Source organism: Aptenodytes patagonicus, chromosome 3 (assembly GCF_965638725.1).
Source record: "Aptenodytes patagonicus chromosome 3, bAptPat1.pri.cur, whole genome shotgun sequence".
NCBI lineage: Eukaryota > Metazoa > Chordata > Aves > Sphenisciformes > Spheniscidae > Aptenodytes > Aptenodytes patagonicus.
This window is the reverse complement of record NC_134951.1, coordinates 70,122,649-70,145,095: the sequence shown is the minus strand read 5'-3', so window position 1 is coordinate 70,145,095 and position 22,447 is coordinate 70,122,649. Positions and strand designations below refer to the sequence as shown.

General features: G+C 43.4%; 1 protein-coding gene across 7 annotated transcripts in view; it reads left to right on the top strand.

Moving 5' to 3' along the window:
* HIVEP2 (HIVEP zinc finger 2) overlaps positions 1-22,447 on the top strand; it is a 150,318-nt gene that overhangs the window by 70,787 nt on the left and 57,084 nt on the right. For 6 of the 7 annotated variants that reach the window (XM_076333739.1, XM_076333735.1, XM_076333734.1 and 3 more), the window contains one exon: positions 21,097-21,173. The gene's annotated coding sequence lies outside the window, so the exon portion shown is untranslated. Of the gene's footprint in view, positions 1-3,728; positions 3,824-21,096; positions 21,174-22,447 lie in introns of those variants that run through there. The other variant, XM_076333741.1, reaches the window with a different exon arrangement.

The window sequence follows — 22,447 nt, the reverse complement described above, 5'->3', positions numbered from 1 at the left end:
TGTTTATAAATCTTTTAAGTGTGCACATTAAAAAAGTAATTAAATTGTCATTATAATTTATAGTACGCCTGAAGTCAATCACCTAATTAAACGGAAAGAGCAGAGAGGTAGTAGGTTCATAAGCATTTATTAAGTACTACAGTATTAATTATGCAGGACTTTTGAACCAAGCAAAAGAGGAAAGAATGGAAACACCGATCTAAAAAGACTTTCCATTGCTGCCCTTCTCAATTTAATAATATGAGACACCCCCCCCCCCCCCCCCCAGTTGGCAGGACAACACTAATGCTTTCTTTTTGTTAATTTTTAATGAAATTATGATGGAGGTTTTTTTATGACAATCACTTGCAGCATTTTCCTGTAATAATTTTGAAAGAATAGTATGTCCCTGTGCAGGGGCCTATAAATACGTGAGTAGAGTTGGAAGATACATTTAGAGTTATGGTTTGGGGTGGATTGTGCAGGAACAGACTCTTGGTCATCGCTCCTCAGTGTCTCAGGTGGGGAGCGGAGCCTGTGCCGGTCCCAGAAAAAGGGGGGCAGTGGAGGTGGAGGCTGAGCCCAAAAGAGGAGGCTCTGGGCGGCACTGGAAGAGCGGCAGGGATGGGTAGGGACACAGTTGTCATGAGAAAGTTTGCTCTTTCTTTGCAACCTTTCTCCCACCTCTAGCTGTAAACCCATGTTGCTTGGCTGAAAGCGGAGGGTATGAGCTGTTGGCTCGCCCCGCAGGGACCAGGGTCGGGAGGAGGCTCTGCAAGGCGGTGGTTTGTGGCTTGGAGCCTAAGAAATGGAAGTGCATTATATTAGTGAGCTTGTGAAACAGGGCTATCTTACCGCGTCTGGTTTGTATTTTGCTGCATTGGATGAACTGCCTCAACACAAGAAGGTGATGAGGATGGAGCAGAAGCCTTCAATTTAGAATTTCTTCTTTTTTCCTAGTTTGTTAAAAAATTAAAAACACTGATAACACACTGCAATAGACTTTTCTGCATTCCCTGTTGTTTCTGGGGTTATCATTTCAGGCTCAGTGGCCTTTACACATGAACGTTAGACATCGAAACTTCTCTTTTTGATAGCAGAGGGGTCTGATCCTGCAGCCCGGGCCTTGAGCCCTGGCTGCGCTGAAGTAGCCCATGGGCTTTAGGGGAGAGAGCAAGTGAGCAGGCAAACAGGCAGCTGCCGGGAGCATTTCAGAGGTCTGTGATCTTGTACTGATCCATCAGCCTGCAGTGAGCAGGGCCTTCCCGGTGCTTGGGGATACAAATGCAGCCAGTAGGCAAACAACTGTAATAAACCAGGATGAAGACCAGTAAGGGTTTTGAACACAATTCAGTGTATACTTTGCAACTCAATTGGATGTTGATGGTAAGGACTAAACTGAAATCCTGGGAAAGGAACACCTTTGCTTTCTTCCTACAAGAACTTGTAGCAACAAAAGCCTCTCCCAGTTCACCAGAGCTGAGGCCTTTAAAAGACCTTTAGATCAGAGGTCTTTAAAAAAAAAAGATGCCAAAAACCCTTCCATATAAATGGACAGGAAGGTGTTAGAGACTTACCTACTTGTACTGTCATTATCAAATTGATGTAACATATCTGGAACCTAACTGCACAGGTGGCAGTTTATCTTGCAGTATATTAAATAGGAATTCATTGGCAATACATAATCACAACAAAAGGGCGACATCTAAAAGTTGGACCTGACTTACCTGAAAACTGGAGAACCAGTTCAATAGCTCTTTTTCTAGAAGAAATTGAGATTGTGTGATTGGAATATAAATCCCTGCTGAAGGCCATTTCTTTTCACAGTCTTTAATAGGCTGCACTGAATTGACAGCAAAAACAACAAAAAAGAAAAGCTAGACTGAACAATCAAGAAAATTTACCGTGTATTTTTTCATTTATGCAGAAAACATTGAATCTGTTTGGCCATGAGCACTGCAGTATTCTGTACCATCTTCTTTGGTTCAAGGATTCAGGGGATTGTACGCTAAGGCCTGATCCAGCAATTTAGTTGGCAGCACCCTGTCTCCTTGTCCTGTGCACCTGCTGAGACACAGGCTTGCATGCCTTGCTGGAGGGAGACCTGTGGTTACCACTCTTAATCTGTTTATTACTGTAATTACTGTTTCAAAAAGATATAATTGGGATTCCCTTTACAATGAAGACAATGTTTTACCTTATAGGGAGCAAATCAAATTATTGACAGCTCTTCATCCCAGAACTCATAATAACCATATAATGAGCATAGTCATTATGCTTCCAGTTACCACCGCAGCAGCATTGTATAAGGAGTGTAACTTGACAGTTGTCTGGGGAAAAAAAACAATATATATATGTATATATAAAAAAGGTAGTGGCCTAAGCAAAGTCGCAGATGACGTAATACAAGTTGGGTTAAATAATTCATTTTATGGTCAATAAGCCTGTCTGTATCAGACTTTACAGCTATCATCTCTTTAATATATAAATTGCTCGTGCCATGCTATTGTTAGGTGTGTTTTCAGCTTCTCACGCTGGCAATAGGCAGAGGCAGTCCCGGCAGCGGTGTCCTCTCTTTGTTGAAACAGTGAAAAACTAGAAAACCCAAACCTTTCTTGTATTGATTCTGAAAACAAGTTGGATGAGTATTATATTGCAGCTATTGAAGCAACTGTGGAGCGAGCCGTTTGGATACCCTCTGCCAGTTTTTTTGTCAAAACAGAGAAAAAAAGTCTCCTTTTCATGTGTCCTTTCTTTAGGCATATATTTTCATTAGGAAAATGGACTTGTTTTATGTTACAGGCAAATAATTGATTTAAAGTCCCAGATTCTCCTTCAGTGCGCGTGCATTATGATACAATGATACACCAAATGAATATTGTATTTTAAATCCACGACTGTGGAGATATTTGCGAATCCTCAGGTATTCAAACTGGCGCAGGTGTTCTGTTGCGGATGGAGAACTTGACCGCCCAAGTCTGTCTTTATGGGTTGCTCAGAAATCACTCAGAGCGAGGCAGCCGGACGGTGGTCTGTGTTAGGCACTGGCAGAGTTAGGATGGGCGGGTGTTTGGTAGCACACGCCTTGCACGCACAGTGTGTGACTCCAGGTCAGCCAAAGACTCCCTCCGTAAGCGTGAGCAGGCCACCAGCTTCTCCTGTGCTCCTGGACCTCCTCTGTGTTGGGAGCACACGGGTGTCACAGTCATTAATATGTATCAGGTGAAGGGTGTTATTTAAAAATCAAAGTATATGGTGCCCTTGCCATGACTGCAGCCCGACCAGGCATATCAGAAGCAGCTTTTAAGTTCCTGCTACTGGAACTTAGTGTGGCCTCGGCAGCCTTCAGACGCTCTGTGTAAATGCTCAGGTAATCCTGGTGCTGACATGGCTTCACTCCTAGCAATGCCTAATGGAGGTGACACACGTTTATATAAGGAGGTAACACTCCTTGTTCAAGTTTGGGTGGAAGTTCCCTGGAATTACAGAGCACATCCTGAAGAACAGCAGTATTAAATTCCAGCTCTCTCATTAATGTGCGTATTGATCTCGTGTGTGTGATTTTCTCAAGGTGTTTCTTGGGAGAACAATATTAAATTTGAAAGAACAAATGCCACTATAAAGCAGGTAGATGTGCGATGACATACTTTGTAACTTCAAGCCTCATAAAATAAATTCCTAACTAGACTTGGTGCAAACATTTCAGATCCTCTTCAGCCCACAAAATCAAGAGCCAAAAGGTAACCTCAATTCATAGGACTCTTCAGGAAGATGGAAAAATCTGAAGTCAAGATGAAAGAGTATTTGAGACAAGAAGTCTAGGTACACTGAGTCTGGAGAAAGTGTAAGTCGGAGCTTTAACTGCACATATATATGCAAAAGGGCTGGAAAGAACAGGGCAAGGTATTTTCACATGTTATTGATGAGAAAAGGGAGAAAAATACTGTGGTTAAGCTGCAGCAGGGAATACTTTGCTAGACTATTCGATACTGGAAAGGGGTTACTGCAACGCAACATTTAGGTCAGTGGAGCAAACTGCCATGGGAGGGTGTGGAGTCAGTCATGGCTAGACTAGGTAAGTGTCTATTATAGATGATCTAGGATGACCCATTTAGAGGTGGCTTCCAACCCAAATGTTTCTGTGATTTTTGTTCTCTTCAGGTACAACTCTTGTCAGATTGACTTGTTCTTCCAGTTAGTATGTGAATTATTACAGCCCTATCGACAAAAAAAGCCCTCTACACTAAGAACAGCATGAAAGCTAGAAATATTACCAATATTACTTTGCATGCTATAGCAGATGTAAAATGCCAAATAATTATTACATAAACTCAAGTGTGTTTGTGTTTATGAATAATCCCTTGAAATCTGTGTTAAAATTAAAATATCTTATAAATATTTAGACTAGTCTTGAAACATTTTGTTTTCTCCCTTAGAATAAAACTTTTTTTTTCACAGAAATGTCTCCGTATTTCAAAGATGGGAAATGTATAAAATTTTAGAAAATAATGTTATACGGGAGGTGAGATACACCATGTTCCCATGACCACATGAACTACATCTCTCCTCCTACAAATGTTTGTTGTAGTGCTAGTTCCCAGGGAAGGGTTTAGAGGACCTACAGATCAGTAAGCCAATGCATGTGTCTGTACATACATATGTGCATACCTTTATGTAACAGTGTGATAGTCTTACTCAACAGTTACTGTAGTCAGTGGAATTTTTACTTGATCCCAGGGCACAGAAGACATATTTTTTCTATTCCAGGTTATGATTTCTTTCATGACAATATATTGTTCAAAAGCAGGCTCTATTGTTAAGTAAGTAAAATTGGTGCATGCGGAAAGATTCACTTTTATCAACAGAATCATAGAATCATAGTATCATTTAGGTTGGAAAAGACCTTCAAGATCATCAAGTCCAACCATTAACCTAGCACTGCCGAGTCCACCACTAAACCATGTCCCTAAGCACCACATCTACACGTCTTTTAAATACCTCCAGGGACGGTGACTCAACCACTTCCCTGGGCAGCCTGTTCCAATGCTTGACAACCCTTTCGGTGAAGAAATTTCTCCTAAGAGCCAATCTAAACCTCCCCTGGCGCACCTTGAGGCCATTTCCTCTCGTCCTATCGCTAGTTACTTGGGAGAAGAGACTGACACCCACCTCGCTACAACCTCCTTTCAGGTAGTTGTAGAACGCGATAAGGTCTCCCCTTGAGCCTCCTTTTCTCCAGGCTAAACAACCCCAGTTCCCTCAGCCGCTCCTCAGAAGACTTGTGCTCTAGACCCTTCACCAGCTTCATTGCCCTTCTCTGGACACGCTCCAGCACCTCAATGTCTTTCTTGTAGTGAGGGGCCCAAAACTGAACACAGTGTTCGAGGTGCGGCCTCACCAGTGCCGAGTACAGGGGGACGATCACTTCCCTACTCCTGCTGGCCACACTATTTCTGATACAAGCTAGGATGCCATTGGCCTTCTTGGCCACCTGGGCACACGGCCGGCTCATATTCAGCCGGCTGTCAACCAACACCCCCAGGTCCTTTTCCGCCAGGCAGCTTTCCAGCCACTCTTCCCCAAGCCTGGAGCGCTGCATGGGGTTGTTGTGACCCAAGTGCAGGACCCGACACTTGGCCTTGTTGAATCTCATACAGTTGGCCTCGGCCCATCGATCCAGCCTGTCCAGATCCCTCTGCAGAGCCTTCCCACCCTCAAGCAGATCAACACTCCCGCCCAGCTTGGTGTCGTCTGCAAACTTACTGAGAGTGCACTCGATCCCCTCGTCCAGATCGTTGATAAAGATACTAAACAGAACTGGTCCCAATACTGAGCCCTGGGGAACACCACTTGTGACTGGCCGCCAACTGGATTTAACTCCATTCACCACAACTCTTTGGGCCCGGCCGTCCAGCCAGTTTTTTACCCAGCGAAGCATACGCCCGTCCAAGCCATGAGCAGCCAGTTTCTCCAGGAGAATGCTGTGGGAAACGGTGTCAAAGGCTTTACTAAAGTCTAGGTAGACAACATCCACAGCCTTTCTCTCATGCACTAAGTGGGTCACCTTGTCATAGAAGGAGATCAGGTTAGTCAAGCAGGACCTGCCTTTCATAAACCCGTGCTGACTGGGCCTGATCACGTGGTTGTCCTGTACATGCCACGTGATGGCACTCAAGATGATCTGCTCCATAACCTTCCCTGGCACCGAGGTCAGACTGACAGGCCTGTCATTCCCCAGATCCTCCTTCCGGCCCTTCTTGTAGATGGGCGTCACATTTGGTAACTTCCAGTCAACTGGAATTTGAAGAAGCATAATGTATAGCTAACCACCCATAGCAGGGAAAATCATTTCTCTTTGGGCTCAATCCAAGTTCCATTGACTTTTACGATACTTAGACCAAGCTTCCTAATCATGTTGCTGTGATGATCTGCAAACCCACTGGGGACTTTACTGCTCATTGCCAGGACTAGTTGTAATGAAATGATATGAAAAACACTGGAACGTAGGTGCTGAAACTTAGATCTGCAGTTCAAGTTAAGGATTTCTTTGACTTGTCAGAATGAAAGAAAAGGAGTAGCCCCGGCAAAGGTAATTCTGACTCCATTTACTTATCCCCTTTAAATCCCATATGAAACTACTGTAGGATTGGCATATTAGTAAGCAATCCTTAGAGAAGCAGTGAGAAGTGCTTTACTGTATCCTAAGGGCACGCTAGGTAGATCAGGTATAGTGAGCCTGCCTGGAGCCTTTTCCTGGGGTCTCCTAATTCTGCTTGTCTCCTGTGCAGTAGTCATGACAGAAAAATAGCTTGTTTTCTTTGAGTGCTTGCTCTTTTATCGTCTAAGTGGTTTCTGCTGGTCACAGAGGTTCTGGAACAGCGTGATAACAGTTTGGGATATAATTGACTGAATTTTAATATATCTGTTGTAACTTCCTGAATCAGAGTTGGTGGTACTCATCTCTGGAAACACTCAAGTGGGAATTTGAATAACTCTTTGGGGATGTAGAATTCAGTAGGGGTCTTTTTTGTCCTTTTTTCTCTAACTTATCACCTTTCTTAGTCTTTAATTGTGTCTGAGTTTCTGAATAACCACTATTGTTTGTTGTGCCTTTTATTCCTCACGAGAAGCCTTTAACTTTATTTCTTATGTTTCTTAGCAGTGGCAGTATGTTTTCCTGGCAGAAACATTTTTGCTGTCTAGCATGTTGACTCTGTTATCTGAAAGCATTTTTAGGTCCCATGCACTTTCTTGGCTCCTTTCCTAGGGCAGTTTTTCCTCGGTTGGACTTCCTACAGTCAGTGTGGCCTCTCACCATTTTCCTGTTTTTTATTAATTTTTGAGCAGAAGCCCTAACATAGAATCAAACCTTGAGGTTTTAAGGGGACAAGTCTCAGTGAAATTGCCACATTGCAGTCCTTAGTCTTTTGCCTGCAGCTGCACTAAAGCTCTGCTGAACACAGCGGAGAGAGCAAAGGCAGCTTAAAACCATTTTTTTCCATTTGTCTGGTTCCTGGGGCAACCAACCAGGCCTTAAAGATACTCCACATTAATAGGAAACACCCTCAGAAACCAGGTTTAGCTAATCCCTGCCAGTCTCTTTAAGTCAGCTGTAAGGCCTCTTTCTGTCATTTAGTGGTAGGGTATCCATGTGACCTGGCACCTGACTTTTGGATGCAGACATGAATAAATTGAGTGGAGGCTCTGCTCACCTGCATTGCCATTCGCATTTCAAAGGTCAATAATTTTCTTCTTTAAAATATATTGCTTTTCAGTGACCTTTCTGGGGATAGTAAATAAAGGTAGTTTAGAGAGGGATCGGTTTAGTACACTGTTTTGGAGTCTTTATTTTATTCTGACTCTGCTGTCTTGGCCATCACAAAAGGATATCAGGGTGGTACTTTGCCCACAACAACATTCACGAGTCCTGAAAATCCAGGATAAAACCTGTGTGTCTGCCCTAAAGTAATGAGTCTTCTGTCAAGTACCGCATCATGGATAATTGTTACTTAGGGCTTTTAAGTTCAATAAGGTTGCTGGTAAGCTTATTTCTTTAGCTAGTACTGTAGTGATATAGAAATTGAAACTTTCCCTCTTGCCTTTTCTATAACTCTTCATCTGTGCTGCAGATCTCAGACGGTGGACAGGTGTTGCTTTTGCAAGGGGCCACAAAGGTTGAAGATGACACTCTGCCCGTGGATCATCATTGGTTACTAGCTGGAAATTACCACTTGTCGTGGTTTAACCTCAGCCGGCAACTAAGCACCACGCAGCCGCTCGCTCACTCCCCCCCGGTGGGATGGGGGAGAGAATCGGAAGGGTAAAAGTGAGAAAACTCATGGGTTGAGATAAAGGCAGTTTAATAGGTAAAGCAAAAGCCACACACGCAAGCAAAGCAAAACAAGGAATTCATTCACTACTTCCCATCGGCAGGCAGGTGTTCAGCCATCTCCAGGAAAGCAGGGCTCCATCACGCGTAACGGTTACTTGGGAAGACAAACGCCATCACTCCAAACGTCCCCCCCTTCCTTCTTCTTCCCCCAGCTTTATATACTGAGCATGACGTCACATGGTATGGAATATCCCTTTGGCCAGTTTGGGTCAGCTGTCCTGGCTGTGCCCCCTCCCAGCTTCTTGTGCACCTCCAGCCTTCTCAGTCAGTAGAACATGGGAAGCTGAAAAGTCCTTGACTAGTGTAAACACTACCTAGCAACAACTAAAACATTGGTGTGTTATCAACATTGTTCTCACCCTAAATCCAAAACACAGCACTGTACCAGCTACAAGGAAGGAAATTAACTCTATCCCTGTCCTACCAGGACACCACTCTGCTTGTTGAAAGAGCTATGGAAGTGCTCTGTTTCTTACTCCAGGCAAAGCCATCTGGGTTGCCTTTGGTTGAAGGTCAGTGGAGGGCTCACATTGACGGAGGTAGGAAACATGAACCTCCAGCCAGCCAGGAACAAGTGGGGACTCCGCTTCCACAGCTAGAGGAAGAAGTGGGCTACAGTCATAGGTCTTAGCCAGCAGCGGTTTTCCTTTAAATGAGACATGCTGGAGTAGATCAGATAGCTACAAGCTTTTGTATTGTGTGTTTTCCTACATGATGCTGTGGAGAACTGGTTGAAATTCATATGCAAAAGCGTACCAGAACCTGTCTGGTAACTGTACTTGCAGGAGCTTTCCACTGTTTTCCAAAACCTAGCCTTTTATCTGAGATTATTCTCCAGGCTGTTGATTACATTTTTCAGAGCTGCAGTGTTCTCGTTGATAATTGCGTCAGGACCATCAGTTGTTATTTCCAGGTCCTCAATTTTCTTTTCAGCCTCCTGCCGTTTTAATTCCAAACCTTCAAGCTTCCTGTTCATGGAAACCATAGTAGCCTGGATTAGGTCCAACCTTCCAGAAATACGTAGTGCATGCCTTGTAAAGAAATTAGATAATACTGGGTGGCCAAGGACCACAGCTCTAGACATTGCCAAACCAAAGGCAGGTAAGCCCTTTTAACAGGCTGAAAGCCGTGTATGAATATGCTGCCAGATCCCTCGCTAATCTTAATTTCCTCAAGGGCATGTTAAAGTCACTGCCCATTCTTTTATGAAAATCATAGACAACAGTGTTAAAATCTTAAATCACTTGAGTGGTTGTGACCAGTAGGTCATACCATATAGCACACCTGGAAAATACCTTTTCACACAGCTCCTGAAAGCAGATCCACAAATTCCTTTAAAATACATCTTAAATCAGCTGTGTTTTTCATCGTCTTAGTGAATTTGGTTGTTTTCTTAAAGCTGCACACCTAATCCCAGGCACTTGGTTTGGCATAATTTTTCCCGTGTTGCTGTACATTGTGGTCCTCCCTTGTCCATCCAGAGAGAAGGCTGTGCCTGCAGAAGGCAGCGGCACCAAGCCCGTGTCTGCTTCCTTCTTCCCATGGCTTCAGGGAAGGGCACTCAGCCCAGGCTGAGCCTCACCAACGTGGGCAGGGCCAGGAGGGTGCGCCTTCTCCTCCAGAACAGTGGTGGAGCAGCAGCTGGGGTCAGTTGTAGGTGTGCTGGAGACCTCTTTTTCTTGTGGAAACACCGTAGCTATTCCGATTAGGGCATGTGTGGTGAGCTATTTTATCTCTGCATTTCTGTAAAAACAAATGAGAACGTAAGATTTGCGATAGTGGCAGAGGCCAGTACTGAAGTCTTTACAAAGGACTTTTCACTCCAGTCAAAGGAAGAACATGCCTGTTTTACAGATTTTTTGCTGTCATAGGTGGTTTGGCCAAAGGCGTAAAGAGGCTTGATCCTTGACTTGATCCCTGACTGACACAAAAGCTCTCACTGTGGATACACTTCGGACAAACCTTTACTGAAACACTTTTCGCTTGCTGCATGAGGGAAGAGGGACCTTAGGAAAAAGCTGTGCCAGCAAATAACGTGATTTTGCTGGTACGAATGAAGGCTGTGCTGGGAACACGCTGTCAGTACAGTTTGCTAGGACAGCTGCACCAGCAGAGCTATCCTATTCTGGATACAGCCTTGTCTTCTGTTCCAGTTTGTCATGCATGATTTATCTTTCTGTCACCTCTTCAGGTCCCTAGGCACCTCTCAGCGTAAAAAGAAATTAAAACACAATACAGATGAGTCTGCTCTGTATTGGAGTCTTGACCTTTAATATATCAGGTTTTCATATTACAACTTTCCCAGCAAATAGGCTGTCCTACAAGAACTGAGGTTGCTTTAGTGATCTGCAGAGGTCCCACCTCAGCCATGCTTCAGTTTTATTTGCTTCCACCTACAAACTCTCAAGCTGCCTGAAATGCCTTTGAGAGGAGATAAGGTTTTCAGATTGCCTGGGAGATCATTGGACCAGCGGTCCAATGAGGAAAAAAAATTATCATCAAAAATCAGAGAAAACAGCCTGGCAACCCAAGTGTCAGAAGAATTGCTTAATGTTTTGTCCTGTTATACCAGTTTAATTTTTATCAGACTTTGGGGTTTGGTTTTTTTTTGTTTTTTTTCCCCTTGGTGCTCTCATTACATTTTCCTGCCTTTATTAAAGAAAGCATTTGCATCTTGCTCTGTGCTTTTGTGACGGCATTCCTCCTGAGCAGACTGGTATGTCACTCTGATGGCAGGTTCGCAGTCAGACTCCTTAGATCAATAAACCATCTTAGTTAGTTGTTGAGTATATCAGATTTGAATTCAAAAATCCACAGTCGCACTTATAATACCACAGAGGTCAAAATCTGATGTAAATTTTAAGAGGGATCTGAAGAATTGCTCTATATTTCAGTCATAAAGCTTTGCTAGCATTACCTTTTGACCAGATCACTGTTTGACTGGGTTTCAGTCTCATGTTTTTCTCTGCAACTATCGAAGGTGGGTTTTTTTTTTCCCCCCAAGTGACAGACAACTGTGTCTTTAAAGAAACAAAACAACTGTGTCAACAGATGGGAGAGAAAATGCTGTGTCTGAAATAGTGCTAGGAATAAACTGTGTTAAAAATAGGTAGTCTTGCCACAACTGTTTCTTTGGCCAATGTGGAAATCCTTCTTTCCCATACTACCGTGTTATCACAACTATGCTAAAACCCTGCTAGAAAACCTGCCAAATTAGTCTATAAAATTTTGCTAGAACAATAACTACCCTTTTCCTGCCTAATTGTAACAGTCATGCTAGTAAAGGAGAAAGGCCAAGGAAGCTGCGCTGCCACGGGAGAGCTCTGAAGAATTCCTGTGACTGACCCCTGGCCAGCAACAACTAAAACACAGCTCTTGCGCTTGTGGTTATAGATTTTAATGATGTGACCCCCCTCTCCACCCCCAACGGTACTAGGACCACTAGGACACCAGACGGTGTCAGAATTTTGCCCTTTCTTAGAAGTGGTGTTTCACTCCTAGGTATGGAGAGAAATAATTTTCCTGTCCCACAAACTATCTGGGGGGAACCCACGGCAGGTTGGCTAACAAGTTTTTTTAAAGAAAACTCTTGCCCTCTCCAAAATAGGAAAGCAAGCCAAACTACGCTTAAACGTGCTTGTTACTAGCAGAATTACAGCTGCAGTTTAGACATTGCATTTCTGCTTTCCATCTGTTGTCTCACTTATTTTTGCTGTCTGCCTCCTTGCTTTCAATTGTCTCTTCTGTGTCTCAGTTTATCCAATTTTCAGGGCTGGCCAGCCATTTCAGCATTATCACTGTCCTAATGGCTGTAAGGAGAGCAGAGCAGCTCTTCGCTAAATGATTTTTTTTCCACAATGCCTCTGCGCTTTGTTTGGTCGGTTTTTGTTTGTGCTTGGTGCTCCATGTTGTGTCATCTGGGAAGAGAGGAGATGTTTGCATAATGTGTATTTTACTGGAGTTGTTTAATTTCTGCAAACATTTATACTCTGCAGCTCTGCCTTTGGGGCAGGGACAGATTGTAATCTCAAACAGAGAACAAATCAGAGGGTTGACCCCACGCCGGCCATCTCTGGCAGCCTGGAGGAGCTGGAGAACAGGTAGAGCCTAGCCCTCAGTGCTCCCCTCCCTGCGGCTCCCCCAGCCTTCGGCCGGGGGGACCCGCTTGGGAGGAAGCAGCCTTGGGCAGCTGAGCATAATTTAGGGCAGCCCTGCGGCGTTTGTAATTGATTCCTGATCTCTGAGACGAAACGCAAAGGTAGATAAGGCCCCTTCATCGGGGGAGAAGGGCAGAGGTAGGCGAGCGGTGCAGCCTGCTGCTGAGAGTAAATTCCCCGTGACTGGTTACAGCCCTGCTGTTTGCAACAGGCTTTTCCTTTCCCACTTGTCTGCAGTCGAGGAATGCTCCTGGGGATCCGTGCTTGCCTGGAAGTTGTCTCTGTTAGATTAATGTTGCTTGCTAAGACTAAAGGCAATTTAACGGAAAAGAAGAGGTTTCAGAGCATTTTAGAGGCTGCCCAGTTACTTCAGTGCCTCGAGGAAAGAGCCACATTCCTTATCAAAGCGGTGTTTTCGTTATCCCTACTCTTTCCTCATTCCCACGGGAGGGAAATGGAAACGGAGGGGTTGAAGTGCCCATGATTTTCCACTCTTCTTCCAGTGGATAAGAAATGTCCCAATTCACTCTGTGAAAAGGCTGAGAGAGGCTCATCAGCAGTTCTGGATGTAAAGGATTTCCTATGGTAGCTTCTTACCTCATCTTTTCTGTGTTACCTCCTTCTGCCTCTGTAGTCCCCTGCAATCCGTGGGTAGTATGTATGCATGTCTGTGTCCAGCCCAAGGATACGTCCCATGGCTTTTTTTTAATTTGTTTTTGCTTAACCAATCTATGGATGAATTAAAAATACTAGTACTTTACATGCGTAGGTGACAGTTTGATTAACAGCTGAATTCTATCTTCTTCCAGGATATTGAGCTCTAAAGGAAAACAAGGGAAGTTTTGTGCAACATCCTCCAAAAAACCCATATTCAGAAAGATCCATGCTACCTATTCACTTTTGACTTGAGCACATGCTTTGCTTTGCTGAATTGGCTTTACTGATTAGAGATGGGATTAAGCATATGCTTAAATGACTTGCTTAGCTGTGACTGAGGTTGCATAATTTGTCTGCTGGAGCTTTCCTGTTGAATTCAGTGAGAGCAGACTCAGGCCGCAGCGACAGAGAGGTGATGCAGTTGTAATTGGCAGGATATGCCAATTAAAACTTATCCCCTTTCTATTGTAAAATGAGGTTTTGCTTTCTCATTACTGCCAGTTTCAAATTATGGTTGTGAATTGTGGTCAAGTCAATATAGTTTTCATGGGACAAGTATAGCAAAACATTTTTGCTTCAGCTATAGGAATATATAGCTAAAAGCTCTCCTATAGCTGTATCCAGGCTAACTGCTTGCTGCTGCACTGCCTCATTTTTCAGACTGTTTCATTCTTGTGTTGGACACCAAAATCATTAGAAAACATTCACTGGCAGCATTTAATAGCATATATTTAGAACGTGAAATAAAGAAAGCAGACATTTGTGATGAACCACTAATCTATTAGTAATTTGTTTAACTCTTCCACACATGCAAGAGAATAAAATAGAAGTTATTAAAATAAAAGTGATTTAAAAAAATTCTTCATATTTATGGCCTTTGGGTTTTTTTCTTTAACATACCGGCTCGAGTTTTTTTTTTCTGAGAGTCAATGGTGATTGCAGAAGGTGAAAAATTGCAAACAAAGCTAAGGAGAAGTCCAAGTTAGCTGTGGAGCCAAAAGTATGATTCAGGGGCTGAAAATATCTCTGCGCTTCATGCATCAAACTCAAACACTGTGCTTTGGCAACGCCCCCTGGATTAGAAGTGGAGTTTGAGGTCATTCCTCCTCCAGCCTGCCATGTATGGATAGGGCCCACGCTCATGACAAATTACGGACTTACTGAGCACGCACCAAGAGCAGAGTGACATCAGTGCAGAGGGATCTTGCCTCACTGTGGAGGACCAAAGACCCCACTGCTGCCTTTCTCTTGTCTGTCTTTAGACCTGGAGGACCAGCGTGGAGGTACTGAGAATGAGGACACTTTAAAAATTCCCTTTCTAGATGTGGCAATAACAAGGGATAGTGAGGTAGAGCACTCGTCTCCTTGTAAAGAAGTCACACAGCATCCAGCAGAAGTGCTAACAAAGTGCGTGGTCAGAGGTGTTTTGGTGGCCCATCCAGTTTTTTAAGACAAACAATCGGCTGCCAGTGATGGTGCCGGTGATGGGTGTGACTGCTGACCTGAAACGACAGTAGCGTATCCTGTGCTGCACAAGCTGTCTTTGCAACCAGGAGCTTAGTGTCAGAGACTGATCTCAGCTTATCTGGTGTAGATCCAGAGAACCTTGAATGAAGTCTATGATTTGACTTAACACCAGTCTCACTGAGGTCTTCATTTTATTTTATAGAGAACATTGGCTTAGATTTTGCAGGTAACAACAACCAAAACTCTGTAAACAGACCCCAAGTCCTTAGAATATTTTTCCCGCTGACAAATTTCTGTTGTTCCCAGGCATCACACTTCCCTCCTGGTGTCCTGCACGTCCGACCAGTTGCCAACTTCCCAGGGGCAAGTTAGCTTTCATCTACTGCTGAGATTGTCCAGTGCTGCTGCCATCGCTCTGCCATGAGCTTGAACTTGCGATGGTCTTTTCCATGGAGGTGGAGATAATTTTAACAGCTCAAGTGATTGTCATGGGCTTGTAGGACACCTGCCGCATTGCAGCCTGCCTGCTTGGCAGCTACGAGTGGCTCTGCCTCAGTTTCTTCATTGTGCGTGTGGCTGTATTGGTTTTTCCCAATGCACGGGTGTCATAGCAGGGTAGTCATTCAAAGAGGGAAGGAAAGCCAAGGCACTCGGTGTAGGAGGTTCCTCGTGGTGATTTTGCTGAAACCTGTTTGGATTGCGTAGAGCATGAACTCTACCTGGAATCTTATCTTGGGCTCGGCTGAGACTTGATGTTTTTGCCTTCTCTGCATACCCTCGGAGGATCGCCAGATATACTCGCATCTTGCTGCCAGCTGCCTGCACAAACAGCCCTCTTCTCTTGGCAACAGCGGGCTAGACAAATGCGTTGAGCAACATGTGTATATGGACACTGTGTCAATTGTCAGCCTGACCATTGTCTAAAAGCATCAAGCCTGGTTAGTGAGGGCACTGATCTCAGCTGGCAGTGTCTAAACTGTTATTTGCAGTGAGGTTATGGACCTATACTTAGGGGGATGTGCTCTTGCTAATTTAGCTCCTGGCTGAAGTGAAAAAAAAGTAACCCAAAATCATAGCTCCAGCAGTAGCAGCAAAATAGGATCCTGTGCAGAGTGGGCTCTGGGGATAGAGGAGATAACGTAGGGACGATCCAAAGAAGAAATCATGATGTGTTTGATTTTAATAAAGTGAATCACCTATGTGTAAAGTAAACAAAGTTCATAGGTGATGTTCCAAAAGTCATTTGGCATGATACATCTTTTAGGTAAATTTTGTTCTGATGGCTAACTTTCTGCAGAGCCTGAGAGACAATAAAACCAGCTCTGCTAACACACACACTTATGTTAGTAAATATGGCTATTTTTATTTATATAATATATATACATATGCACATATGCGTATGCACATATGCATACATACATACATATATTTATGTAAACACATGTATGTATGCATATGAATTCATGCATGTATAAATTTCAACACATTAAAATTTTACGAAGATGTCTTGGTGCTCTTTGCATCCAGATCTGCAACATGGCGCTAGCATGCAGGAACCAAAATACCAAAATGAATAAAAGCTGTGAATAAACAAAATTTACATGGGCTATCACACTCCTATGGAGAAAAATGTGGAAAACAAAAAAAGCATAAATACTGAAAAATAAATTAGGCTTCAAATGTCTTTCTGCTTTAGTAATGAAGACAAAAATGTTTACAACATAGAGACATTTGATTCAGAAAATAAATTATATCCCTTTAACTTTGGAGGTAGTTCAAGATTTGATCCACTAATTTAATCAAACTGCTTGTAGGAAAACATATTTCTGCAGTATCAAGAGCTGCCAGAATGACCTGGAATTAAGAGGGCAAAGATAGAGACACTGTAAGTATTTTAATTCATCTATTCATAGATGATTTGTGTGAACACATTAAGAACACCAGTAAAGTAATGGGAATAATTTTCTTCCACTTTTTCGAAATTCAATTGCATACGGTATGATTGCATTTGATCAGGATATGAACATCATTTCTCAGATGATTGTGTTCTGCCATTGATCATATGAAGTCAATTTAAAGTATGACATTGCTTTTACCTTCCTCAAGTAGGAAGACATTTTTACTTCTAGAGTTAGCTGCTGTAGCTATCAAATTGTGTGTATAATAAATTGTGCTTTGTTTAGAGAGCGATAACTGTAAAATACTGCCCATTCAGAGAAAAAGTACTGAGATTGAGATTGATGCCTGGAGCTTAATGCATCATAGCTGCAATCAAGCAAATTCTAGACTTCTTACTTCTCCCATTCCAGACCGTAATTCACAGAGTTCTCTGGACTTTCTGTGTTTGAAAAGGAGAAAGGGGGCAAAGAGAGCATTAGAAAATCCACACAGACTGGGTTCACCGTCTTTACATACCACAGTACAGAAGCTTGCATGGTCAATTCATTGTATTTAGTAAGAAAACATCTATAAAGGGGGATTTGAACCCATGGAGAAGAAGTGGAAGCTTTGCATATAGCCTCACTGCTTTGAGTTACCAGCCATGAATTCAAGCCCTTGGGTGGTACGCTGCAGAAGTGTGCACATTTTTCTACCTGTGTTGCCTGGCTCTTCTTTGGTACGAATTATCCCATACAATCCTGGAACCTGGCTGCAATTTACATGGCACCTGGCTTTCATATAGACCTGGTCAAACTGAGGCTTTAGGTAAATTCCCAAACCATGGTAAGGTACGGTCTGTGCTGGAACCCTATCTGCTGCAAGCCAGTTAAGGAGTAACACGGGCATGGCTTTATTTGCCCTTTGTACTCTTGAGGTAATTTCACCCATTTATTGTGCTATTTCAGAACCTTTGAATAATTAGCAGTAAAATAAATATTAACCAATTGCTTTCCTTAAACTTTAGTTTCTGATTAAAATTCACATGAAATTTCTGATACTTTTTACCTTGTAAAGTGCACAGGCATCTTCCTGTCACCCCCCTACCCCCAGCTGACCTTACAGTGTCACTGTAACAGATATATAAGAAGTAATATGAAACAAAGTCGTCGTTCTTGTTGATCCATGAAATGAATTAATCTTTATGGTGCCGATGCCCACTGCTACATTTTTGTTTCACTACTGAAGGTGTAGTTCTACGATTACAAAATGATTACGGGAGTTGCCAAGGGAGAAGCTAGCAGTCTTTCAAAAGCAGATGGTGTTAAGAGTCATTATCAGAGCACCTCTGCCTGTGTGTTTCCAAGTCCTGTGTAAAAGGCTAATCCCTGAGTGTCTGAGATACAAAGTTCAAACTGAAAAAAACTCTTCCAAGCAGTAAGACGTGCCATGCTTCTCATACTCTCATTTTCCTTCCAATGTGCTTGTTTAATCTTAGTCTCCATGGCTGGCAAACAACTGCAGCAGATTAGGAGAGTCGTGACCAGATACGACCACATGCTAGCAAGTGCTCAGCAGTGGTGGTTGCACTGCTGTCTGTCTTTGGTGGGCAGTCGCTGAAGGCACGCTTGTTTACTTTTGCTGTCAAAGAACCAAGGATTGCACAAATTTTTACTAATGCGGTGATAAAAGCAAATTAAAAGTTCCTGGTTTTAATATCACAACAATGCCTCTGGGAGCTTTAATTGGGCAGTAAAATCCTGTTTGATGACACATGCATTATCTAGGGTTGTTAGAGACTCTGCAGGTTGGCTGTTCCCTCAGACCACGTCGTGTTTGCTAGCGCCAGTGCAGCTGTAAGATGGTAGGTTAGTAAGGAGATGCAGTAGTACTGCTTAGACAAAATCTTACTGTCCTTAACCAGATCTTGCTCTGGATAATATTTTGCCTAATTGTAAGTAACAATTAAGCTTCTTAAAGACTCAGAAACTGATCCAGCCTTCACTGAAATCAGGAGGAGTCGTTCACACTTGGATCAGATGCTAAGGTATCCTGTGAGGAGTGCCATTGAAGACAGTGAGGTTACCACAGCGAGAGGGAAGATGCTGGCCACCATCAGTTAAGAGCTAAAAAAGAAATTAGGGAAAACGGAATATAGTGTCCCTCATGGGTTTCAGTTTAAATACTCTTTATGAAGCTGGAGCAGCAGCAGTGTGATTTTGTTTCATAAATGACACCTTTCACTTATGGCTTCATTCTCTTTTCATGAAAGTCCCCTCTGCTCCTGCCAGGGTGCTATAGAAAGGATTTAGTGTAAACGTGAATAAAGACCCTTGTCTTTTGGTTGCGGATTAGATAAACTGATTCACAATGCACGTTAATTAAAAGTAACTGTGCGAGTGTAGCCAGCATCGCTAAAGCCAGTTTAGGCCTGTGAAAGCACAGGGTGACCTGCTTGAGGGCTGGAAGGTATCCATGCCACACCAGGGAGAGGACGCTACAATCCAGAGCACCCCTAGGTCTTACTGAAGGAAAATAAGGACTCATGACTTCTTTATTGCTTTGCGTTGTTTTTTGGCTGGAACTTTTCTCAGGCCACTTGTAAAAGTAGCGAGTGAAATACTGGCCCTGCTAAAAACAGACTTTTGCCCTTGAGTCCAACCGTGCCAAGGTTTCACCCACAGATTAAAACCATATTGGGCCCTGTCTGTTCAAAGGTTCAAAAGTGGTTCCTGGCTCCACATCCAGATAATTTCCTAGAAAGCTGTATATTGATATGATAAAGCATCAGTGTCTGGAGCCAGAGCATATGTTATTTTATATACTCAGATGCCTGTATAGACCACTGTTGATATTGCCAGTCAGTAAAACATTATCATTTGCTATTTGTTTTTGTTGCTGATAGCAAACATTACAGAAAAAAAAGCAGAAGCATATGCCTTTTATGGCTAACTGGTTCCAGGCCTGCTTTACCCTTCAGCTTTTGGCACCCCGTTTCCACCAGCTCACATCTGCACTCTGTTAGTGGTGGAAGTGCCATGCGTTGCCCACCCCATGGTGGACAGGCTTTGCCCTGTGTATGGGGCAGCGTGGACAGCCGTCGCACTCACTGGAAGCAGAGGGAGGTTTGCCGTTGGCTTTGGTGCCAGTATGGTTAGGCCACGGGCACAAATCTGCAAGTTCAGCATGCTGTGTTTGATATTTTCCTGTCCAAGTCCTCTGGCATGCTCCTCTGCCGTAGCATTTGTAAGCCCTTGAGGAGCAGGTACCTTCTCCTGTGGTGACCCGACTGCCCTGAGATGGTGGCCAGCCAGGGCTCAGCATCACGGCCAGGGCAAAGAGCAGGAGAAGGGGTGACACGAGCGGCACTTCTCGCTGGGACCCTGTGCTCCCCTGGGGTGCTGCCCTGTTCAGGAGCATCACCCTGGGATGCCCACACTCATCGCTCATCCCTGTCACGTCATCTGGGGTGGCATCTCAGGTATGGGTGTTCAAGGACAGAGGGAAGCCTGAAAGAAAGCAGCCTGGGCAAAATGCGCGCTGTGCTTGTCTGTGTGTTCATGCCGGTCTTCAACAAAATCAGAATAGCCAGGCCCCTTTGGAGTACGTGGTCACTAGAAGATCACTGAAGGTTCATTGTCTCAGTATTAATGAGGCGGGCATTTCAGTCAGCTCTATTATGTGCAAATTAGATATGAGTCTCCAGTTCCTGATGCATTGCCTGTATGCCCTGATTAAGGGTAACCTCTATGTATTCGATAACCCCCTCCCTGCCGGTGTAAAAAGGGCAGCTTGTAGCTGTCTAACACGTCTAACACATTAACGAACATGTCTCCTGGTGCTCTGTGCCTTGGGCACACACACGTACATACACTCCTGCATACACATGTACAGCAGGTCTTTTGTATACAGAAAGTGCCTCTTTATGGTCTTTCCCAGAGTACCAGAGTGATTTTCACAGTGTGCATTAATAACTTATTTTCTGAAACAGACTAGCATCATGTGGAAAGGGAATTTTTAGAGGTGATCTCACTTTTAAAGCACAGTGCTAGACGGGAAAGGAGAATGAAAGACAATTGCACTGCTCTCATTTAATAACAGGAAAGTATTTGCATTTAATTAAAAAATATGTGCTCTTAAATTTCTGATCTTTTCAAAATTAGGCAGAAACCTGGAAGTGCAAGCCCCAAAGGTAAAAAGACTACGAAGGTGCTTCCGTGCTTTGTGTGTTTACACTGCTTGTTGTATACATTATGTTTGAAAATACATCATTGTATGCACCTTTTGGTCTTGTATGTCTATTATGGTTTTCACCTCGGAATATATTAGTTGACATGTATTCTAGCCCACAGCAAGTTGGAAACCGCAGGACAGCTACTGATAGCGGGTGCTACATTACTCTGAGGGAAAAAGACCCGAGCAGCAAGAAGGACTGTGACTGAATCTCTGAAGTTCTTACATGTATTGATGTAGCCAATACCGTAATGTCAATTAGGTTATAAAATCAAACAGTAGGCTGAATTGGCCACAATCCTTAAAAATCTTTCATATTTGTTTTCCAACTAGGTGGAGGAGAGAGTCCACAGCCATATTCGCTGGAGCAGCAACCATTACTCACTTGCACCTTTGACGGCAGCAGCCAGGTAGGACAGCAGAGAAAGGATGGGTTTGAATCAACTGAGGGAGCAGGCCTGCGTGAATATTTTATCATTCTCAGAAGGCTTCATGTGGAAGTCATTCACATTTAAATACTGGTTACACGTCCGTCTGTTACAACTGAAGTCGGCTCTTGCCAAAATCAGAGGCATTTCTCTTTTGGGGCAGGTTATGTTTTTGTTCATTTGGAAGTGCTGTCTTTGCTTTGTCCACATACTTGGTTTGCCACTTTCCCTTCTCTGTGCGGTTCTTGCATCAAGCATCCAGGGAGCACACTTTTTGAACCAAATAAACAGAAAAATGTACCTGTAAAAATACAAGAAGAAATGGTGGGTGGGGTTTTGATATCTGAAACAGGGTTGTCTTTTTTCATTTTTAAGTTGTCCTAAAGTGTAAGCTGGTGATTTCTGCTTGACCATCTTGCCATTTCAAGCGCACCATTGGTGATACTGTTCAAGGTTTATTTTTTCCTCTGGGTCTTGAACACTTGAGCACATATAAACTGCTGTTATGAAAGTGATGACACTGTAGTATAATGACACCTAGGCTAGCTTAAAGTTAGTCGATCTCCACCAGCAGTCTTACTATGGCATCAGATAGTTCAGAAGCCAGTTTATCTTGTCAAGAAAAGGTCTGTTTTCAGCTACTCATTGCAGCTCCATGTTTATTTGGGTTGGTAGTCACAGGTTGGACAGGTTTCATGTTGGCTTTGTCTCAAAAACTGCGCCTGTGTGCAGTACAGTTACTTTTGTTGCTGTAGGAGACCTGAGGCACTGAGAAGCTCCTCTTCTCTAATCTCTGTACGGGCACATCCTTGATGGTCAGAGAATTATGTTAGCCCTCAGAATTTAATGAGGCTCGCTTGAAATAGTGAAAAGTTCAGAAAAAGTTTGATCCTTCTCATTGGCCTTCTATTTTTTTTTAATTATCCAATATTTATCTGCAACCATAGGAGCTAGGCATATAAGGAAGACACCAGAGATTCTCATGTGATATCACGACCACAGGAGAAGGTGTTCAAAGAAAACACAGAACGTATTTTGAGATTAAACCCCCAGGTTTTTCAGAACTATGTAAATGGTGTTGGACCTGTGTTTCACTCTATATATGAATTGAAGGAAGGAATGGAGGGGGTTAAATTGAGATGGGCTATCCCGTGAACTTTTGCTCAAACCTGGACCTGCTCTCAAATATTCTGCAGTCCAGGGCGGTGCTATATGGGATATCTCTTCTTACGGATCCCTCTCCAAGTCCCTGCAAT